The sequence below is a fragment of the Bactrocera dorsalis genome, unplaced genomic scaffold (genome assembly GCF_023373825.1).
Source record: "Bactrocera dorsalis isolate Fly_Bdor unplaced genomic scaffold, ASM2337382v1 BdCtg216, whole genome shotgun sequence".
Lineage (NCBI taxonomy): Eukaryota > Metazoa > Arthropoda > Insecta > Diptera > Tephritidae > Bactrocera > Bactrocera dorsalis.
Window position 1 is genome coordinate 32,397 of NW_026038267.1, and position 5,195 is coordinate 37,591.

Sequence of the window (5,195 nt, forward strand, 5' to 3'; positions counted from 1 at the left end):
CACAAACCACACAGCAACAACAACAACCGTGTCAACGGACATCAGCAGTCACTCAAAGCACTGACCAACGACGTCTCTCCCGCATACCACATGCCCAAGATCGAGCCAGACTCGAGTCGTCTTGCCGACTTCGGCATGCTGGTAACTTCCTTTCGGATTGGCGGCATGGCAACGATCGACTGAGACTCGATTCGTCTCAGCGACATTGCCCGGACCGAACCAGACTCGATTCGTCTCGTCGGCCACCCCATCCAAAGCGAAGGCGTGGACGAGACGCTCGACGTCAAGCAGATGCACGCCGTATCATCAAGGATAGGCAAGCAGCACTACGGACGTTTACTCCCGGCTCATGTTGCCCGGGTTACAACCAGCGGCAATGGGCCAACTCATCGCCCAAAATACGTCGCTGGGATATATCATATGCGGCGTCGTATAACATCGGCACAATAAAGTGCACTGGCTGTCAACGCCTCTCACATTCACCACCTACCCAGGATCGAGTTAGACTCGAGTCGTCTCGCCGACCTCGGAAGGTGGTGACTTCTATGCAAATTGGCGGCATGGAATGACCGACTGAGATTCGATTCATCTCAGCGGCATTTCCCGGACCGAACCAGACTCGATTCGTCTCGTCGGCCACCCCATCTGCAAAGAAGACGTGGAAGAGGAAGTGCAGGAGCCAGTTAGTTAAGTTAGATTTAAGTAATTTATTGTAAACTGCATTTGCAGTAATACTGCAAGGCGGGGAGAATGTTGACGCCGCCCCCGCCCAATTTCTTTGGCCACGTCTGTATCGGCAGATCAATCTTTTCTTTTTCTCTTTTTCGAAGTTTTTTCGAAGATTTAATTCGCGCGCAACTAAAAAATTACTAAAAAGTTGCGCGCTCTCTCCTTTTGCGACAACCTAGCGATACAGACGTGGTAAGTGTGTTTCCAATTGTTTATATTTAAATATAAGTATTATATGAAACTTTTTGGTTTTTTATTTAATACTCCTGTGGAATCATTTGCGCCGACCGTTTCTCCACGGCCAACCACATCTTAGAACGAGCGAGCACCGTGCTCCACCATCCGAATTATCAGGCTATATGACAACTCCAATAACCTCAAAACGGTTAATTAGCATACATATGTATAGTTCATATTTTTACGCAACTTGTTATCGAGTGCTTAATGTATATGTACTAAAAAATGGATTCTACACCTTAATATAAGATTGTGAATTTTTTTCAAATACACTGTCGTTATGGCTATATGACACCTCCAATAACCTCAAAACAGCTAATTAGCATAGATATGTATAGTTCATATTTTTACGCAACTTGGTATCGGTTGCTTAATGTACATGTACTAAAAAATGGATTCTACACCTTAATATAAGATTGTGAAATTTTTCCAAATACGCTGTCGTTACGGCTATATGATAACTCCAAAACTCTTAAAACGGTTAATTAGCATAAATATGTATGGTTCATATTTTTACGCAACTTGGTATAGATTGCTTGTTGCATATGTACTAAAAAATCGATTCTACACCTTAATATAAGATTGTGAAATTTTTCCAAATACACTGTCGTTATGGTTATGTGGCAACTCCAATAACCTCAAAACGGTTAATTAGCATAAATATGTATAGTTCATATTTTTACGAAACTGGGTATCGATTGCTTAGTGCATATGTACTAAAAAATCGATTCTACGCCTTAATATAATATTGTACAATTTTTCCAAATACACTGTCGTTATGGCTATATGACAACTCCAATAACCTCAAAAAGGCTAATTAGCATAAATATGTATAGTTCATATTTTTACGCAACTTGGTATCGAGTGCTTAATGTATATGTACTAAAAAATGGATTCTACACCTTAATATAAGATTGTGAAATTTTTCCAAATACACTGTCGTTATGGCTATGTGACAACTCAAAACGGATAATTAGCATAAATATGTATAGTTCATATTTTTACGCAACTTGGTATCGATTGCTTAATGTATATGTACTAAAAAATCGATTCTACACCTTAATATAAGATTGTGAATTTTTTTCAAATACACTGTCGTTATGGCTATATGACATCTCCAATAACCTCAAAACAGCTAATTAGCATAAATATGTATAGTTCATATTTTTACGCAACTTGGTATAGACTGCTTAGTGCATATGTACTTAAAAAATCGATTCTACACCTTAATATAAGATTGTCAAATATTTCTAAATACACTGTCGTTATGGCTATATGACAACTCCAATAACCTCAAAACGGCTAATAAGCATAAATATGTATAGTTCGTATTTTAACGCAACTTGGTATCGAGTGCTTAATGTATATGTACTAAAAAATGGATTCTACACCTTAATATAAGATTGTGAAATTTTTCCAAATTTACTGTCGTTATGGTTATTTTGACATCTCCAATAACCTCAAAACGGTTAATTAGCATAAATTTGTAAAGTTCATATTTTTCTGCAACTTGGTATCGGTTACTTAGTGCATATGTACTAAAAAATCGATTCTACACCTTAATATAAGATTGTGAAATTTTTCCAAATACACTGTCGTTACGGCTATATGACAACTCCAATAACCTCAAAACAGCTAATTAGCATAAATATGTATAGTTCATATTTTTACGCAACTTGGTATCGATTGCTTAGTGCATATGTACTAAAAAATCGATTCTACACCTTAATATAAGATTGTGAAATTTTTCCAAATACACTGTCGTTATGGCTATATGACAACTCCAATAACCTCAAAACGGTTAATTAGCATAAATATGTATAGTTCATATTTTTACGCAACTTGGTATCGATTGCTTAATGTATATGTACTAAAAAATCGATTCTACACCTTAATATAAGATTGTGAAATTTTTCCAAATACACTGTCGTTATGGCTATATGACACCTCCAATAACCTCGAAACAGCTAATTAGCATAAATATGTATAGTTCATATTTTTACGCAACTTGGTATCGATTGCTTAGTGCATATGTACTAAAAAATCGATTCTACACCTTAATATAAGATTGTGAAATTTTTCCAAATACACTGTCGTTACGGCTATATGACAACTCCAATAACCTCAAAACGGTTAATTAGCATACATATGTATAGTTCATATTTTTACGCAACTTGGTATAGATTGCTTAGTGCATATGTACTAAAAAATCGATTCTACACCTTAATATAAGATTGTGAAATTTTTCCAAATACACTGTCGTTATGGCTATATGACAACTCCAATAACCTCAAAACGGTTAATTAGCATAAATATGTATAGTTCATATTTTTACGCAACTTGGTATCGATTGCTTAATGTATATGTACTAAAAAATGGATTCTACACCTTAATATAAGATTGTGAAATTTTTCCAAATACACTGTCGTTATGGCTATATGACAACTCCAATAACCTCAAAACGGTTAATTAGCATAAATATGTATAGTTCATATTTTTACGCAACTTGGTATAGATTGCTTAGTGCATATGTACTAAAAAATCGATTCTACACCTTAATATAAGATTGTGAAATTTTTTCCAAATACACTGTCGTTATGGCTATATGACAACTCCAATAACCTCAAAACGGCTAATTAGATAAATATGTATAGTTCATAGTTTTACGCAACTTGGTATTGAGTGCTTAGTGCATATGTACTAAAAAATCGATTCTACAACTTAATATAAGATTGTGAAATTTTTCCAAATACACTGTCGTTATGGCTATATGACAACTCCAATAACCTCAAAACGGCTAATTAGCATAAATATGTATAGTTCATATTTTTACGCAACTTGGTATCGATTGCTTAGTGCATATGTACTAAAAAATCGATTCTACACCTTAATATAAGATTGTGAAATTTTTCCAAATACACTGTCGTTATGGCTATATGACAACTCCAATAACCTCAAAACGGTTAATTAGCATAAATATGTATAGTTCATATTTTTACGCAACTTGGTATCGATTGCTTAGTGCATATGTACTAAAAAATGGATTCTACACCTTAATATAAGATTGTGAAATTTTTCCAAATACACTGTCGTTATGGCTATATGACATCTCCAATAACCTCAAAACGGTTAATTAGCATAAATATGTATAGTTCATATTTTTACGCAACTTGGTATCGATTGCTTAATGTATATGTACTAAAAAATCGATTCTACACCTTAATATAAGATTGTGAAATTTTTCCAAATACACTGTCGTTACGGCTATATGACATCTCCAATAACCTCAAAACGGTTAATTAGCATAAATATGTATAGTTCATATTTTTACGCAACTTGGTATCGATTTCTTAGTGCATATGTACTAAAAAATCGATTCTACACCTTAATATAAGATTGTGAAATTTTTCCAAATACACTGTCGTTATGGCTATATGACAACTCCAATAACCTCAAAACGGTTAATTAGCATAAATATGTATAGTTAATATTTTTACGAAACTGGGTATCGATTGCTTAATGCATATGTACTAAAAAATGGATTCTACACCTTAATATAAGATTGTGAAATTTTTCCAAATACACTGTCGTTATGGCTATATGACAACTCCAATAACCTCAAAACGGTTAATTAGCATAAATATGTATAGTTCATATTTTTACGCAACTTGGTATCGATTTCTTAGTGCATATGTACTAAAAAATGGATTCTACACCTTAATATAAGATTGTGAAATTTTTCCAAATACACTGTCGTTACGGCTATATGACAACTCCAATAACCTCAAAACAGCTAATTAGCATAAATATGTATAGTTCATATTTTTACGCAACTTGGTATCGATTGCTTAGTGCATATGTACTAAAAAATCGATTCTACACCTTAATATAAGATTGTGAAATTTTTTCAAATACACTGTCGTTATGGCTATATGACAACTCCAATAACCTCAAAACGGTTAATTAGCATAAATATGTAAAGTTCATATTTTTACGCAACTTGGTATCGGTTACTTAGTGCATATGTACTAAAAAATCGATTCTACACCTTAATATAAGATTGTGAAATTTTTCCAAATACACTGTCGTTATGGCTATATGGCAACTCCAATAACCTCAAAACGGTTAATTAGCATAAATATGTATAGTTCATATTTTTACGCAACTTGGTATCGAGTGCTTAATGCATATGTACTAAAAAATGGATTGTACACCTTAATATAAGATTG